Source organism: Pan troglodytes, chromosome 6 (genome assembly GCF_028858775.2).
Source record: "Pan troglodytes isolate AG18354 chromosome 6, NHGRI_mPanTro3-v2.0_pri, whole genome shotgun sequence".
NCBI classification, from domain to species: Eukaryota; Metazoa; Chordata; class Mammalia; order Primates; family Hominidae; genus Pan; species Pan troglodytes.
Window position 1 is genome coordinate 146,549,431 of NC_072404.2, and position 19,627 is coordinate 146,569,057.

General features: G+C 40.5%; 1 protein-coding gene across 3 annotated transcripts in view; it reads left to right on the forward strand.

Annotated features, from left to right (window-relative positions):
* The window catches only part of MKLN1 (muskelin 1), a 381,688-nt gene that overhangs the window by 75,939 nt on the left and 286,122 nt on the right, over positions 1-19,627 (forward strand). The window contains exon 3 of one of the 3 annotated variants that reach the window (XM_063815012.1): positions 16,706-16,823. The exons of the other annotated variants lie outside the window; for them this stretch is intronic. The gene's annotated coding sequence lies outside the window, so the exon portion shown is untranslated. The remainder of the gene's footprint in view (positions 1-16,705; positions 16,824-19,627) is intronic. 3 annotated transcript variants of the gene reach the window in all.

The following is a 19,627-nucleotide window of genomic DNA, read 5'->3' on the forward strand; positions in this document are numbered from 1 at the left end:
CCAGTAATCCCAGCACTTTGGGAGGCCGAAGTGGGAAGATTGCTTGAGGCCAGGAGTTCAAGACCAGCCTGGGCAACATAGCAAGATACTGTCTCTATACAAAATAATTTCAAAAATGAGCTGGGCATGGTAGCACATGCCTGTATCCCCAGCTGCTCAGGAGGCCGACGTGGGAGGATTGCTTGAGACCAGGAGATCACGGCTGCAGAGAACCATGATCGTGCCACTGCCCTCTGGGCTGGGAGATAGTTAGATCCTGTGTCAAAAAAAAAAAATTAAAACAAAACCTCTGCTCTGGACACTGCTAGGTATTGAGAGGTAAAAACAAATAACATGCAGTAGGTTCCCTCAGTGGGCTTACGGTCTGTTTTATTACTTTACTGTTACTGTTTTATTTACTTTGCCTAGCATGCCAGTTGCAAAGTACTCAATGTTTCTGAACGTATGATTGTCTTGTGGAAACAGGCAAGCATACCAATAACTTCAATGAAATGACAGGACATAACTGTGCCTGGCCCATAGTAAGTGTCTGGTACCATATAAGCATTAGCTATCTTAATTATGAGTTTAGTAGAATAAATGCTGAGATTGAGTGTGCGGGCTGAAGGTTGAGGGTGAGGAGGTAGAAGTGCACTCAGGAAGTCTTCCAAGAGGCAGTATCATTGAGCTTAGTTTTGATCAGCGTGTAGGCGTTAGCCAGTAAGAGAAGAGGGCTAAGTGTGTTCCAGGCAGAAGGAACATTGTGTGCAGAGTTAGAGAGGCGTGAAATAGCACAATACATTCAGGGAACTCCGAGTAGGCAAGAAGGACTGGAGCGCCATCCTTATTGTGACATCCAGCATGCATTTGTTAAATGAGTATTTGAGATTAGAAGCTGTAGGATGAAACAAAACAAATGAGACATTGCTTGTGTTATTCTGGCCTTCAGCATTGAACTAAATAAGCAGTCATGGACGAAGTGGCCAGAGGATTTGTTCAGTGTCATACTTGCTCTGGTACAAATGCTATATACTTTCCTACCGCACAGTCAGCCTCTTCTTGTCCTCTGCTAGAGGAAGTAAATTCACTTCATTTGTCTTTTTTTTTTTTTTTTCCAAAACAACTGAGATAAATTACAATAAAGTTGAGGAGACTGTAGTGTAGGTGAAGATGTTTTTGCATAGTAACGTATTGCTCTAGAGCAGAGGTCAGCAAACTATGGCCTGAGGGCCAAATCTGATCCACCGCCTGTTTCTGTAATTAAGTTTTATTGGAATACAGCCATGCTCATTTGTATACAGGTTGTCTATGGCTGCTTTAGTGCTATAACAGCAGAGTTAGGTAGTTATGACAGAGACTATACAGCCTGCAAAGCTTAAAATATTTACTGGCTGGCCCTTTACAGAAAGTGTTTGCCAATCCTAGGCCAGGTGCGGTGACTCATGCCTGTAACCTCAGCACTTTGGGAAGCTGAGATGGAAGGATCACTTGAGTCCAGGATTTCGAGACCAGAGTCCAGGAGTTCGAGGCCACTCTGACCGACATGGCGAAACCCCATCTCTACTAAAAGTACACACAAAATAAGTAGCCAGGCATGGTGGCGCATGCCTGTAGTCCCAGCTACTTGGGAGGCTGAGGCAGGAAAATTGCTTGAACCCAGGAGGTGGAGGTTGCAGTGAGCTGAGATTGTGCCACTGTACCCCAGCCTGGGTGACAGAGTGAGACTCTGTCTCAAAAAAAAGAAAAAGAAAGTGAGTGTTTGCCAATCCTCACTCTAGATTCTTCTCTTCTAATCTAATAAATAACAACCACCTAAATATTTAAAACAAGGTATTGGGTTGGTTCAGAGTCAATGTGGTAAACAATAGGTTATCGAATTTTTAAAATTCACCATTAAGGAGAGAGAAGATTGCACATACGTTACCCATAAAGTGTGTGATAAACATGAATAAATAAATAAACATAGTTTCTACGATTGGCTTTTGAATTTGGCTCTGAGCTTCCTAGCCATGGGGGGCGTTGGGGGGAAGAAGATAATTGATCACCTGTATTAGTTACCTGTTACTTCATAACAAACCATCTTAAAATTGGATGGCATATAACAGCTACCATTTACTATTTCTCGAGTCTGTGAATTGGCTGAGAGGTTCTGCTGATCTGGGCTGGGCCCAGCTGACCACAGTGGGCTTGCTCACACATTTGTGATCAGCTGGTATGTTCGCTTGGAGCTGGCTGGTCTAAAATGGCTTCAGCTGGAGTGGCTCATCTTGACTCCACAGGATGTCTCATCCTCCAGCCGGCTAGCCTGGACTTGTTCGCACAGCCCTGGCAGGTTTCAGGGGAGAGCCGAAGCACACACTTGAGGCTTAGGCTTGGAACTGGAACACCATTATTTCAATTACATTCTAGTGGCCAAAGACAGCCAAAAGGCAGGCCCAGACTCAAGGAATGTAGAAACAGACTCCAGCTCTTGATGGGAGGAGCTGCAAAGTCACATTGCAAGGGGCAGGGAAACAGGAGGGACAGAATTGAGGCCATGTTTGAAATCACAAACAATCAATCATCATCTAAAACAGCGTGTATTCCAACCACAAAATTTTAAAAGTCATCTCTGTGGTCTAAAGCGGAAAGAACGAGTCATCATACATCAGTCTATTCAGCCCCACCCACAGATATGAATCATCAGTGTCTTCAGCTAAGAGGACCACTATCTTCTAGCTAATGACAAATACAGAGAAGGGGCGGAAAGAAGTCTGTTGGAAATGTGTACATATCACATGAGACCCAGACCCATATTCAAATACCACTTGATGAATTTCACCAGGGAATCAGACTCAGTTTTAATGGGTTAAAGGGCTACGGAAAATCATTGTCACAGATGTAAGCAATAACTCAACTAAACATCAGCTTTTGAGGCTCAACCCTAAACAGACCTACAATACTCTGGCTGATTCCCATTTGCCTCCACTTTCATCATTGGGTGGTGGTAAAATTGGTCACTGTATTCAAAGATCATATCACTACCTATGGATATGGATGTGATTGAAATGACAGACGGGGAGAATTTTTTTAACTTACTAGCCATGTAATGATTTTTAAAAATTTATTGCTAGAAAATCTTCACTATTACCAAACTTGCCTCAATAAATGATGTTACGTATAAATAGCAACAGCGATGTCAGAAGACCTCCTTAGCATTTCTTTTCCTGGTATGATATGGCTGTCTGTAAGAAGAGAGTAAACATAGATAGCTCTTGCTTCTTACGGTATTTCAGAATCCCCCTAGAAGTTTTTTATATTAAAAAACAAACAAAAAAAACCCACAAAACTCCGAAACCACCCAGACAAACCCACCCAGCCTAGGTATGAGAATGTTCTTTCAGGCCTAGAGCCAGTCAGGGTCCTTAGCTTTGTTTGCAAGATGCCAGTGCCTTTATACTCGGACTTCGTGGAGCTGCCACCATACTTCTGTAGTAATAGCAGTAGTGAGTGGGGAGGTACATGACAGAATTTAGAGAACTATTAGACGCCCGTTGACTCAGACATCAGGACCACCTGTGAATGGAAATATCTTTCAACTTAGATATAATGAAAAGGAACGGAGCTGTTGATGTTATTGAGGAGGTGGAAACAAAACCTTCAGGATGCTTGAAGATAACTGGTTTATAGGAGGGCTGGGGGCAATAGGGCTGTCTTAGGAAGAACAAATGATGCTTCCAAAATTTGAGTGCAGAAAATCAGAAGTTAACCTTGGGTGGGTCACAAGGTTAAATGTAATGAAGGCTAAGTGTGACAAGGTTAAATGACATAACATATATAAAATACCTGGTGGGTTACTTAGAAGAGTACACCTCAAAAATGTTGGTTCCCTCCATCTCTCTGGATCCCCCACCCCCTTAAGGATTTCTTAAAAAATAAAAAACCTGCCAGCCAGCTGCCACTGGAAAGATGTCAAGTAGGATAAGCTGCTGATAGGTGGTAACAACAAAATCCACATCCAGGTGGATGGAGCAGGGGGATGTCACCTCTCCTGCCCCTCCCCTAATTACAAGTTGGAGGCAGCATAAAGACATTCCTTCCTTCCTGCAGAGGAAGTATGTGTTTTCTCTCAGACCTACCTTGGCATTCCTTGATGTCTTAGAGAAGCAGATGACCCCGGCTGAGCAAGACAGTCAGCAGAACAGCAGCCCTCGATGCTGCAATTGGAAATTTCCATTCTTTGCTTGCAGCTCTGAAAAAAAAAAAAAAAATCTAAAGAGCCCAGTAGCTGGGAAATTTCCATGATGGAAAATTTTAACATATTCTTTAGCTCTAAACTATGCAGGTTTATAGAGACTATTTTTTTTTTCTTTTGGTAATTTTCTTCTTTAACAATAATTTATGATCATTGTAACACTACAGCTGTGGGAATAAGGAGAACAAAATGAGTTGGAGGGGAATGGGTATGGTTCAGGCTAGTGGGAGGCTGTGCTATCTACTTGTGTGACCACCCAAATAATAGAAATGCAGATTGCTATAAGACCCAGTGGTTGGGAATTCATCCAAAATAGAGATAGCTTGCCCTGGAGCACTGCAGAGAAATCTGTGTAGAGACTGGTAGTGGAAAATGGATGGATAACAACTTCAGACCAGGACGTGGGGAGTTCTGTTGCTGGAAAAAGCAACTCAGGCAGGTCCGTTAGACCACTGCTATTTAAACCTAAAAATGCATACAAATCACCTGGGAACCTTGTTGAGCTACAGATTCTGATTCAATAGCCCTGGAGTGAGGACCGAGACTCTCTGCTCCCAGGTGACGCTGATGCTGCCCTTCTGAGGACCACGCTGTGACTAGCTAGGCCATAGATAGCAGGTCTTCATCAGTATAAGGTCAGCTCGCCTTGGGTAGCAAAACACTGCCTAAGGGCAGCTGGAGGTGAGCCCCCGTGGGGTTGTTTGCTCAGGTTACAAAACTAAGGTCTAAAAGTAGAACTGGATGTTTTCTGGAGAGATGCTCCACGCAAGTCTGGATAAAGTGGATCTCTTGAGATGTGGGAATGCAAGCAGTTGCCAGAAGGCTGCTTACTCCAGCAGATTCAAGTTGGGGGCTTCTAGAAATCAATGCCTTTCCAGAGAAACTCTTGCATCAAGCTGGCGAAGATTCCTAAGTTGGTCCTGATTTCTGAGTGATTCTCCAGTGTTGTGGTGTGTGAGTGAAACACCAATGAACCAGCTCCAAATATTGAGGGAAGACTGTTGGTCAGGATGATGTGAAGGAGAGAAGGAGTACAGAGAATAAATTACTTCCACCCTAGCTAGAATAGCTGCCTCATTTTTATTGAGATAAAATAAAAAGGAAATTGAAGAATTTTCCATTTACTTAACAGTTATCTTGCCTTCGTGTTACCAATTTTACAAGGAGAGAGAAAGATAAAAATCTGTGGCATCTTCATTTCAGGGTGTTACCTCCAATTGGTCTGTAATGTATGTGCTGTATATATTTCCTTTTCTTTTCTTTTCTTTTTTTTTTTTGAGACAGAGTCTCGCTGTATCTCCCAGGCTGGAGTGCAGTGGTGCAATCTCGGCTCACTGCAACCTCCGCCTCCCAGCTTCAAGCAATTCTCATGCCTCAGCCTCTCAAGTAGCTGGGACTACAGGCAGCTGCCACCATGCCTCACTATTTTTTTTTTTTGTATTGTAGTAGAGATGGCTTTTCACCATGTTGCCCAGGGTGGTCTTGAACTCCTAAGCTCAGGTAATCTGCCTGCCTCGGCCTCTCAAAGTGCTAGGATTATAGGTATGAGCCACCGCGCCCAGCCTGCTGTGTGTGTATGTGTGTGTGTATATATAGGTATATATATATAGTATATATTATACGTATATATAAAATATATATATACGTATTATATATACTATATATAATATATATAGTATATATACGTATATATATTATATATACGTATATATTATATATACGTATATATACGTATATATATTATATATACATATATACATATATACGTATATATATTATATACATATATACTTTATATATATATACTGTATATATACATATATACTTATGTATAATATATACAAATATATATTATATAAATATATACAAATATATATTTATATAATATATATAAATATATAATATATATAATATATACAATATATAAATATATAATATATATTTAATATATACAATATATAAATATATAATATATATTTAATATATACAATATATAAATATATAATATATATTTAATATATACAATATATAAATATATAATATATATTTAATATATACAATATATAACTATATAAAATATATAATATATACAATATATAAAGATATAAAATATATATAATATATGCAATATATAAATATATAAAATATATAAATATACAATATATAAATATATATAATATATACACATATAAATATATATAAATATTTACATATATATAAAAATATATATTATATATATTTTTTGAGATGGAGTCTCACCCTGTCACCCAGGCTGGAGTGCAATGGCACGATCTTAGCTCACTGCAACCTCCACCTCCAGGGTTCAAACAATTCTCCTGCCTCAGCCTCCTGAGTAGCTGGGACTACAGGCACCCACCACCACGCCCTGCTAATTTTTGTATTTTTAGTACAGATGGGGTTTCACCGGGTTGGCCAGGCTGGTCTCGAACTCCTGACCTCGTGATCCACCTGCCTCAGCCTCCCAAAGTGCTGAGATTACAGGCATGAGCCACTGTGCCCGGCCTGCTGTGTATATTTTTAAAGCAACATTTGTCCTATGTTTTTTGTCTTCCATTCACTTGAGTTTTGGATGGGTTGTTACTACTACCCAAAGTACATACAGGAGCATATGAAGAAAAGGAGAGGGATATTATGAAAATGTGATGTTGAAATCAGTGTAACAAGCATGGAATTAATTTGAGTATATAATAAAAAGTATTAAAATATATATTGGAAGTAAATGAGTATTCTAATATGCTAACTTCCATATAACAGTTACAAAATTTAAATGGCTTACAGAATTGTTTAGGGATTTGGACCTCCAGAGATTGGTTAATGTTTTCCCTTGCAAAAATCTTCACTGTGGAGTCAAGGTATGATTCAGCAATGAAACAGTCTTCCTGATTACTTATGTAAGGAGATCAGTTTGTTTGTTTTTTTCCTTACTATATGTCTTGTTGAGCAATTATTTATCTAGGAACCATCTTACAACCTATAGTCAACCCAATGGAATTTACTAAATCCATCTAAAGTCACATTTTTAAAAATTATTATTATTATTATTATTTTTTTTTGAGACGGAGTCTCACTCTGTTGCCCAGGCTGGAGTGCAGTGGTGCGATCTCAGCTCACTGCAACCTCTGCCTCCTGGGTTCAAGTGATTCTTCTGCCTCAGCCTCCTGGAGTAGCTGGGACTACAGGTGCGCACCACCATGACGAGCCAAGTTTTGTTTGTTTGTTTATTTTAGTAGAGATGAGGTTTCACCATATTGGCCAGGCTGGTCTCAAATTCCTGACCTCGTGATCCGCCCGCCTCAGCCTCTCAGCCTCCCAAAGTGCTGGGATTACAGGCGTGAGCCACTGCGCTCAGCTAAAAATTATTATTTTTGAGACAGGCTGGAATTCAATGGCGCCATCATGGCTCACGGCAGCCTCAACTCCCCAACCCCCACCACCCACCCACAATGCCCAGCTAATTTTAAAAATTTTTTAATTTTTTGTAGAGATGTGGTTTCCTTATGTCTTTCAGGCTAGTAACAAACTCCTGGGCTCAAGCAACTCTCCCACCCCAGCCTCCCAAAATGCTGGGATTACAAGCATGAGCCACAGGACCTGGTCCTTTTTCAAAATTATTGAGGTGAAATTCACATAACAGAAAATTACCTAGGTTATTTATTTTTCTTGCTTTTTTTTTTTTTTTTTCCCAGAAACAGGGTCTCATTTTATTACCCAGGCTGGTCTTGAACTCCTGGGCTCAAACAATCCTCTCCCCGCCATCCGCCTCGGCCTCTCAAAGTGCTGGGATTATAGGCATGAACCACTGTGCCCAGACAATTACCTATTTTAAAGTGAACAATTCAGAGGCATTTAGTATATTTACAACATTGTACAACCACCACTTGCATCTAGTTCCAAAACATTTGAATCATACCCAAAGGAAACCCCATGTCCACTAAGCAATTGCTTCCAATTTCCCCCCGCAGCCCCTGGCAACCACCAATCTACTTTCTGAGTTTGTGTATTTACCTATTCAGGATATTTCCTATGAATGGACTCAAATGGCCCTTTGTAAAGTCACATCTTCTTAATAAGCATCATAATTATAAAAATCTAATGTTAATGAGTGCATATAACAGGTGAGATATTTAATCCTTACAAGCTTATAAATGGGTATCATTATTACATAGACAAGAAAACTAGAATTTAGCTTAAATCAATACATTAAATCCATATGCTTGAGATCCATACATACGGCCAGAGAATAACCTTTGGCCAGACCCAGTTACTCTAGTGCTCTTTCCAAATGCCACAGCCACATCTCAATTTTCATTTCCCTTATCACAAACAGATGGATAGATACTCCTTCTCAAGTTTAACAACTTCACAGAGCTTGATTCAAATACTGAATGTGTTGCTAGTTGCTTACAGCTGCTATTTCTCTAGCAGTGCAGTAAGTCCAGGCAAACTCTTTTGAAGAGCTCATTAAAACTGCTAAAATAAAGTCTTAGAAGCAGGTGCATTCATTAGCTGAAATGCAGACGATTATGTTAATATCGCATTCAGGTGACAAATTTAAAGGCATCAAATCATGAAGGATAAAAGGATTTTCAAAGCTAAAGTTAACTTCTCCCTTTGTAGAGCTCTTTGTTCTGGTAAGCATGTGACTGACTACAGCTGTCAACATGGGCACCTCCAAAGTTATCTCGCAAAAACAAAGGTGTTTTGCAGTATCATACTTCTTTTACAATTTCCTGGGTCTCTACTGAGGAAAAGAAAGGTAAGGAATTACCTACAAACCTGGTGCTATTTTTCAAATAGGAGATCTGGCACCCCATTTACAATTTATCATCAGATTTGTCTCAGGGGAAGAGGAGACGCATTAAAGAAGGTGATTAAAATATGTGGACAGTGGGCCGGGCACGGTGGCTCATGGCTGTAATCCCAGCACTTTGGGAGACCGAGGCGGGTGGATCACTTGAGGTCAGGAGTTTGAGACCAGCCTGGCCAACATGGTGAAACCCCATCTCTACTAAAAGCACAAAAAGTAGCCAGGCATGGTGGCACGTGCCTGTAATCTCAGCTACTCAGGAGGCTGAGGCAGGAGAATCGCTTGAACCTTGGAGGTGGAGGTTGCAACGAGCCAAGATCGTGCCACTGCACTCCAGCCTGGGTGACAGAGTGAGACTGTCTAAAAAAAAAAAAAAAATGTGTACAGTGGTTCCCAATTTGGAAAAGATGGGCTAGCAACTCTTTTACTTTGCCTTTTTTTCCTCCTCAATATTTTGAGCATGAAATATATATGTAACCACATACATATTTCATATGTGTTTGGGAGACTATGTTAATAGTAGTTTCGGCTGGGCCCGGTGGCTCACGCCTGTAATCCCAGCACTCTGGGAGCCTGAGGTGGGCGGATCATGAGGTCAGGAGATTGAAACCAGCCTGGCCAACGTGGTGAAACCCCGTCTCTACTAAAAATACAAAAATTACCTCAGCATGGCAGCGCGTGCCTGTAATCCCAGCTACTTGGGAGGCTGAGGCAGGGGAACTGCTTGAACCCAGGAGGCAGAGGTTGCAGTGAGCCGAGATTGCACCACTGCACTCAGCCTGGCGACAGAGCTAGACTCCATCTCAAACAACGACAACAACAACAAAAACCAGTAGTTTCATCAGGATAATTTTAATTTTCTTTTTTGTGTATATTTTTATATTTCCCAAATTTTCTACAACGAATATGTAAATTTTTTAGAAACTTTAAATGTAATTTTTTTATTAAAATTTTTTATTTTTGAATTTATAATTTTTCAAGTTATTAAAAATTATCACTTAGCCTCTCCACATTCAGTTGTTTTACCTATAAAGTTGGGTTACTACTGAATTGCATAGCACATGGAAGCTGGATGAGATGTTTCCCCATATTCCATTCCTCCTCTCAAATCCAGGATGTCTGTGGAAACGTGGGTTCCTCTTTATAAGGCAATATAAGAAAATGCAGCTAGGTATCCAGCCATTTATAAGAATATATAAACAAGCTTAAGGATTTTTATGTCTTTCTTCAGAACGTCAATCAAGTGGGCATTCATCAAAGCGAATGCGTCTGTCACTCGCAAAGGAAAAAAGGCTGAACAACCTTTTTAGGCCAAATTTACTTTATTTATTTATCATACAAAAAAGTCTGTGAAGGCTTTGTAAGCTAATACTCGACACATTCATTTTTTTTTTCCAAAATGGTGTGCTAAAATGACTGCTGACTGCAAAATGTAAATAATGAAGCTGCCATAGAGTGGCACCTACTTATGGGGCATGTTTGCATAGAATGTGTGTGTGTTTGCTAAATAGCTTGTAATTAACAAGCTGAAAGACTGCTTGTACAGTGTAGTAGTCCTATTTTTGCCTGCTGTCCTCTTAAGCTCTTCTCCTTCTAGCTTGCTCTGTACATTATCACTTGCTCTTTTCTCTATACAATTTAGAAGCCTATTGGCCCCCATTTAAAAAGAAAAGCAACATGTAAATCAGGAAAAAAAATCCCCATTGGGAATGGGTTGGGTAAGCAAAGAATTCTATATAGATGTATACATATACACCCCTCTCCCTGGTCAATAATGGCCTCGCTGAATCCCTGTTCCAAATGCCGTGACAAGTCTCATTAGCTGGAGCTCATTGTGTGCAGCTCCTTTGACTGCTGGACAGCTCCGAGTCTCCTAGGAATACTTTTCCACACGCCCCATCCTCCTCTGTTTAATTCTCAGAGCTGGCACACACACAAAGGTTTCAGAATCAAGACAAAGTGAAGAACATGGCCAGAAGAGACTCCTGTTCTTCCAAAATAGTGCATTACTACCATAAGATTAGAGGGTAAACTTCAGAGCACAGGCTTGATTGTTTGATTGATTGATTTTTTTTTGAGACAGGGTCCGCTTTGTTGCCCAGGCTGAAGTGCAGTGGCACAGTCATGGCTCTCTGCAGCCTTGACCTCTTGGGCTCGAGCAATCCTCCCACTTCAGCCCCCTGAATAGCTGGGACTACAAATGCGTGCCACCATGCCCAGTTAATTAAAATTTTATTATTATTATTATTATTTTGTAAAGACAGAGTCTCATTATGTTGCCCAGGCTGGTCTCCAACTCCTGGGCTCAAGCAACTCCCACCTCAGTCTCCCAAAGTGCTGGGGTTACAGGCATGAACCACCGTACCTGGCCAAGAACACAGGATTGAAAGATGAACTTGAGAGGTCTCCCTAGTCAAGTTTCCTTTAAATGGATGCTCTCTTCTAGAGCATGCCTGATAGTCATCCAGCCTGACCTTGGATAATCATCCAGCCTGACCTTGAAATTTTCCAATGACACAAACTCTCTTTCATTTTCCCACTTTTATATAGAGTACTAACAGTAATAACCTAATAGTATAACTAATAGTATAACCACAATGCCAAAAAAGAAAAAAAAAAGTGTGAGTGATTTCTAATCTAATACTGCCAGCATTTTAAAAATCAGCATTTTTTTTTAAGACAATGTCTGGCTCTATTGCCCAGGCTGGAGTGCAGTGGCACCATCTCAGCTCTGCAACCTCTGCCTCCCAGGCTCAAGCTGTCCTCCCACCTCGGCCTCCTGAGTAGCTGGGACAACAGGCCCACACCACCACACTGGACTAATTTTAAAAAGCAGCTATTTTAAAATTTCTGTTATTGAGCCAGAATCCAGGATGCAGTGAGAGTGAATCATTGACTGAAAGACACTTAGGAGGTTTTATTGGTCTGTGGTATTCATCACACCATGAAGGCCAGACCCTGAAAAGGAAAACTGTGTAAAGAATGTATAAGCCTCAACACCACAGTGTTGTCCAAGTCTATTCCTAATTCATCCTGCTTTGTTGCTCTGACACCTGTACCACAAAAGAAAATTTCTGAGATTATCTTACCTAGGAACCTTGTCTTAAACTATATTCCAGCATGTACAAACACTAAGTTGAGCAAAGTAGGACACGTGTCGTCAGGACCTCCTGAGGCTGTGTCATGGAAAAAAAATTTTTTTTAAAGAAAAGCAAAGTTGAGCAAAGCGTTCCCAAGTTACCTAAATTTTGCATATGATGGTATTCCTTCGGAATGCTTTGGGAAGTTCAGCAGGATTCTGAAACAACTAAATGTGACAACACAAAGAACAAAAATAGACAAAGGAAAAAATTTCAAAGATAGTGTGTCCTGTGAAAACAGTCAGATATCCTTTCTTTCCACACTGGCTATATGGGAGAGTCTTTTAAAATGAGTTGTAATGATGAAAGTGGGGTTGAATTTTTTAAAAGCAAATTTTGAAAATTACTTAGCTAATAGAAAAGGTAGAAGACTGTGAACTATAAATTTTGCTAAGTGAATTGAACGGAGAGGTTTTAAAAATGACTATTATTTTCATGAATTATAAAAAAAATTCAAACAACACAAAATATTACAAAGAAGAAGAAACAACCTTATGTCCCATCACCTAAAAATAACCATCATAAATATTAGGGGAATATCATTCTGGATGTGGAAATGAGAGATAACTTAGAATTTTAAAAACAACTTACTCTTAGGCAACTAAGCCTGATCGTATTGTTGATGGCCTAATTGTGAGAGACTCTAAAACTGACTTTTTTATATGTCTGTTTTATTTGAAAAGTTATGAGAGGAGGGGAATTAATTAGAATTCTCAGTCCATAACCAATGATAAGAACGTGAGTTCAGGCTGGGCAGGGAGGTTCACGCCTGTAATCCCAGCACTTTGAGAGGCTGAGGCAGGAGAATCCCTTGAGTCCAGGATTTGCCCAAGGAAACATATCTTATGTTTTAGATATAGCTGAATTGAGGGTTAGAGCATGGACATATAAAAGAAAATAAAGATATTTGCTAATTTCTATTGAACTCACATTAAAAAAAAAAAAAGATAGAGACAGGGTCTTAATATGTTGCCCAGACTGGAGTACAGTAGTGCAATCATTAGCTCACTGTAACCTCGAAATCCTGGGCTCAAGCAATCCTGCTTCCGAAGTAGCTGAGACTACTGGTGCATGCCAATCCAGATGATTTTTAAATATTTTAAATATTTTGTAGAGATAGGTTCTCATTATGTTGCCTGGGCTGATCTCAAACTCTTGGCCTCTTCAACCCAAACTCTTTATTTCAATACTCACTGAAGAATATTATTCTTGCTTAGCCATACCCACTTCCCTTGGAGAAGAAAGGGCATATATTTTCATTATAGGTGAAGGTGGATGCTACTGAGAAGGCCTTTATATATCACATCAAGGCCCATTTTTACTAGTTATACCTCTTTTTCTGAGCACGTGAAATATTTTCCTGAGTCTTTTAATTTTTAAAAAAATTGAGACGGAGTCTCACTCTATCACCCAGGCTGGAGTACAGTGGTGTGATCTCGACTCACTGCAACATCTGCTGCCAGGGTTCAAGTGATTCTCGTGTCTCAGCCTCCCAAGTAGCTGGGACTACAGGTGCGTGCCACCATGCCCAGCTAATTTTTTAAATATTTTTTAGAGGAGACGGGGCTTTGCTGTGTTGGCCAGGCTGGTATGGAACTCCTGACCTCAAGTGATCGGCCCACCTCAGCCTCCCAAAGTGCTGGAATTATAGGTGTGAGCCACTGCACCCGGCCTTGTAATTTTTTAAATGTGTTGCTTTTTTTTGAGATGAGGTCTTGCTCTGCTGCCCAGGCTGGAGTGCAGTAGCACCATCTCAGCTCTGCAACCTCTGCCTCCTGGGCTCAAGCCATCCTCCTGCCTCAGTCTCCTGAGTAGCTGGGACTACAGGGCGTGCCACTGCACCTGACCTAATGTGTTACTTTTAACCCCAGTTATTTGTTAAGAAACTCCCACCCTGAGATTCCTTCTCTTACTGAGGTGAAGTCATTTTTATTTATTTAATTATTTCTTTATGAAAAGGAAAGAGTAAAATTCCCCTTCCTCACTCCTAAACAAACTTCATTAAACTCATATTTGGGCAAAAAGTTTAAGTAGAAATTTTCAAACTCAAAGAAAACTTTGGTCCTTCATGTTGCAAAAATCAAGAACATTACCTGTGTTAAATTCAACAGACATTGATACTGATTATGCAAATGGCAGATTATTCATTCTTTTTAAAATGTGTATGGTAGCTCCCCCTTACTTGCATTTGACTAATGCTAATACAAAACTAGATGCCATTTCCTGACTTAGTCACCAATTTACATTGAGAAAATATGGGTCAAATAGGTGGAAGAAGAAAGCCAATATTTCCTTGGTAACCATTATATCAAAATTGAAGATAATTACTTAATCAAAAGTACAGATTTTCCATGCAATAGCTCTGTTTATCTCAAAGTATTAGCACATTGGACTACCTGACCATTTTTCCTGAAAAACTAAAGTGCAAATAATTTTAGTAAATTAAGTCATATTTTTCTACTGACGTGTTCTAATTTAAAGATAGAATTTTACTTTTAATTGATCCTTAACTAAGAGTGGCACTTAACCATTCTCTTACTATTGATGCTTATGTGTATCAAGCAATAGATTAAAGCCAGTGCCACTGCCACTTTGTTTTACTGTTATTGTATTTAACGAGAAGCCACGTTGTATGTAAAGGAGTTAAAGCCCTACTTCCAAAACACTACTTCCTCCTTCCCTAAATTCATGAGGTGGCCACCTCTTTTTTTTGGAGACAGAGTCTTGCTCTGTTGCCCAGGCTGATGTACAGCGGTGCCATCTCAGCTCACTGCAACCTTCGCCTCCTGAATTCAAGCTGTTCTCATGCCTCAGCCTCCTGAGCAGCTGGGATTACAGGCACCCACCACCACACCTGGCTAACTTTTGTATTTTTAGTAGAAACAGGGTTTCACCATGTTGTCCAGGCTGGTCTCGAATTCCTGACCTCAGGTGATCCACCTGCCTCGGCCTCCCAAAGTGCTGGGATTATAGGCGTGAGCCACCATGCCCGGCCCCACCTCAATTTTTTAATGTTTGAAACTTCACACTTCGTTAGCACTCACTAAGGCATACTGAGGAAGCACCAACTTGAATTAGTGAAAATTTTGAATGCTATAATATAAAACTACATGATCATATCTCTTCATGGTACAATATGCAATTCTTAGCAGTCTATAGTGAAGAATTTCCAAGAAGAAGGCTACTACTTCTAGGCACCTTGGTAAACTCATAAAATGAATAAGGTTACTGGGTAATTCATCTAACACATTTTTACGATTAGAATCATCATCCATCTTGTATACTGTATCTACTTTGGTGCCAAATGCCTGCATTTGTTTAGGGCTTTACTACATATAAAGCAAATTTCACATAATGCTATTTGATTCAGACACAACACTAATCATTTTGGCTACCACTGTTTGTATGACTACTAGGAGTGCCTTAATGATATGACTCTTCTTTTAGCTTCTGACAAATGAGTGTTGCTAAGTTATCTGAATATGTTCAGTTCCTGTTCACTGAGCAGTTACTATATGCTTGGCATCAAGCTAGAAAATTTTTGTCCTTTTGGGTTAACAATTCACTCTAAATTATCATTCATTTTGCCTGGTGACACTTTATCTTATGCTTTATTCAGCACCTGTCTAAATGTACTTATGTATTCAAAAGATACTTAACACTTATAATAGGTTACAGGCACAAATTCAAAATGACTAGGGTCTGCGGGTGAAAGTCATTTGCCATGTGGAACAACACTAGTCAAGAAATTAGTTAATCAATCAGTGTTTTGCTCTAGCTAATATATCTTGTTCGGGGTTTCTCCACTTTGGCACTATTGACTTTTTTTTTTTTTTTTTTTTTTTTGAGATGTCGTCTTGCTCTGTCACCAGGCTGGAGAGCAGTGATGTGATCTCAGCTCACTGCAACCTCTGCCTCCCGAATTCAAGCGATTCACCATGCCCGGCTAATTTTTTGTATTTTAGTAGAGACAGGGGTTTCACCATGTTGGCCAGGATGGTCTCGATCTCCTGACCTTCTGATCTGCCAGCCTCGGCCTCTCAATATGCTGGGATTACAGGCTTGAACCACCATGCCCTGCCAAATTTTTTAATTGTTATTGTTGTTGTTATATAGATTAGAGGTTTCTATGTTGCCCAGGCTGGCCTCGAATGCATAGCCTCATCTCCTTATGCACCAGGACAACAGGCCGGAGCCACCGCGGCTCCCTGGCACTGACATTTTAGACCAGATCATTCTTTGTTCTGGGGGACCGTCCTGGGCATTATAGGATGTTCAACAGCAGCACTTGCCTCTTTCCATTAGATGCCAGTAGTACCTCCACTTCCAGTTTTGATCATCACAAACATCTCCAGACATTGTCAAATGTCCCCATCGTGGAGTGGAGGGGAGAGAGTGTCCCTGGTTAAAATCACTGGGCTAGTGTGGAGATCATGATTTCTTTACTAGATTTTAAAGACCTTGAGGGCAGAGACCCAGTCTGATTCATCACTCTACCACCTCTTCCCCACCAACTACATTTAGTTTCTGGCGCAGAAATGTTTCTTGATGAATGTTCTGAAAAGAATAAAATATCTCCGGGAGTCCTCCACTGTCGTCAGCCCTGTACAAGGCACCTTGGTAAACCCACAGGATGAACAAGGTAACTGGGGTAATTCATCTAACAAATTTGAATACAAATTTACGATTTGAATAATCATCTGTGTCGTATACCGTGCCCATGTTGGTGCCAAATGCTTACATTTGTAGAGGGCTTTACCATGTATGAAGCACATTTCACATAATGTTATTTGATTCAGATATCTAATCACTCTGGCTACCACTGTTTATAATTTAAACTCCCAAGTCCGAGCACTGTATTTTTAGGCAGGAGTGGGAGGTATTTTGATTTCAGTGGCATTGCCTTCATTTATTAAAAGGAACTCTTGGGATTGGTTTAATAATAATTGACTTTAAATTTCAGATTCTTTTTTGTCATGTTAGAAGTAGAACATCTAAAAGGCCCTTCATGATCTAAGTAATTCTGGTTTACTTAGATTCCTGGAAATTGCCAGAGGATTTTAAGGGAGGAGGGAAAAAAAGAGTGAGGAAATTTTCCCTGTGGGCAATTGGGGAAAACAAAAATATTTTTGTGCTGCAGTGACTTCTCAGGAAAGGAGGGTTGGCCAGCAGCGGCTGCATCTGCACAAGGGGAATTTCCACATTTGGGAAAACATGGTCATAATTAATGACTTAGGAAAGCCAAGAAAACGGACCATGTTGGAAAAATATGATCTTCAGTGGCCAAGTCATTGTCAACTGATTGGGCCAGAAAATTGGATTATTTTAGAAAGAGATATTTATTTGTGAATATTTGTCTGTAGGTCCTTCCTTCTGTGAATCTAATAAGTGCCCTGCTCCTGCCTGGAGAGTTGGCTTCTCATAGCCTTTCCCACTCTCTCTGTCTCTCCCTGTCCTAAGGGAAGACTTGCTTTAGACTTCTAGCCTGAACACTGGCCTGCAGTCTTTTGCTTTGAACATGATGCTTGGGTCTAGCCACCAGAGATTGCTGGATCCTAACATAGCCCTCATTTATTGATGACTCCATGTCCTGGGCCCTGGGCGAAGAACACTGAAAAACTATCTTGATTTAGACATGAGAAAACTGAGTCTTGGGGAATTTAAGTCACTTACCTAGGACCAATACAGCTTTAACTACCAAGCTATACTTCTTGCATCTCCTCATCCTGTATATAAAGTCTACTTCCTAAATTGGAATGTTCTCACTCTGTATACAATCTCTTCCCCAGACCGCCTTGTTTAAACTAGATCTGGCCTGGATTGATGTTCATCCAAGTACTTCCTGGTTACCTATTCTCAGGAGGATAAGTCTGGGTTAGCAGGCTCCGCACCATCGAATCTTGGTCTGCTTGGGGAATGATTATGTAGTCAGAACATTCTTGCCCAGCTTTGGGGTTTTCTTTTATTTTAGTGATCAATTTTATTAAAATAGGTATGATCATCTTTTGCTTCTTCTTTTCATAATTTTCTCAAGATCAGGGATCAGGAATAGCTTGCCAAATTTCAACAGGTATTCCCAAGTTGAAGGTCAATTTTTTTTAGAAAGGGAAATATCTCTAAGAAAAAAAATTCTTATATTTGACATGTAGATGTAGTATCCAATAGAACATCAACAAAATGCAGTACTTTGTTTTGTGAATTGAAAAAGCTGCAAGTTAGGCCGGGTGCGGTGGCTCACGCCTGTAATCCCAGCACATTGGGAGGCTGAGGCGGGCAGATCACGAGGTCAGGAGTTCAAGACCAGCCTGGCCAACATGGTGGAACCCCGTCTCTATTAAAAATACAAACATTAGGCCGGGCGCGGTGGCTCATGCCTGTAATCCCAGCACTTTGGGAGGCCAAGGCAGGCCGATCACAAGTTCAGGAGATCGAGACCATCCTGGCTACAAAAAATTAGCCAGGCGTGGTGGCAGGTGCCTGTAGTCCCAGCTACTCAGGAGGCTGAGGCAGGAGAATGGCGTGAACTCAGGAGGTGGAGCTGGCAGTGAGCCGAGATCACGCCACTGCACTCTAGCCTAGGCAACAGAGCAAGACTCCGTATCAAAAAAAAAAAAAAAAAAATTAGCTGGGTGTGGTGGTGGGCACCTGTAACCCTAGCTACTTGGGAGGCTGAGGCAGGAGAATTGCTTGAACCGAGGAGGCAAAGGTTGCAGTGAGCCAAGATTGTGCCACTGCACTCCAGCCTGGGCAACAGAACAAGACTCCGTCTCAAAAAAAAAAAAGAAAAAGAAAAAGCTGCAAGTTAAATCATGTCCCTCTGCAGCAACAATTCCATGCTCTAGACCTTTATGATGAGGCTTCTAAAGTTAGCCCTGCCCTGTGACTGCAATGAATCGGAGAAAACAAACCTAACTAGGATTTAACAGTCTAATTGCCCTGGATTGAACCTCAATGGTATTATAATTAATTTAAAAATCACAACATTGGGAAATAATGTAATACATTTCTTTTCTGTTGAAATTAAAACATATTAATTAAATCTTATTAATATTTGTTTTCCGAGCGCTTCTTGGGCATAGTCAGACATTATTACCTTTATTTGGTGATATGAAAACTGAAGGGGTGTATTAGTTTTCTACTGTTGAGTAACAAATTATCACACATTCAGGGAGGTGGAACAACATTTCACTTATTCCATAGGTTTTGCAGTTCTATAGGTCAGAAGTCCTGGTGGGCTTGGCTGGTTTCTCTGCTTAGGGTCCCAATGAGTCAGAAATCAAGGTATTTATCAGGCTAGACTCTTACGTGGGGGCTCGGGGGAAGACTCTGCCTCCAAGCCCCTTCAGATCGCTGGAGGAACCGAGTTCCTTGTGGCTGTAACACTGAGGCCTTTTTATCTTTCCTGCTGTCAACCAGGAGGGAGCCACTGGCTGCTCCTAGAGGCCT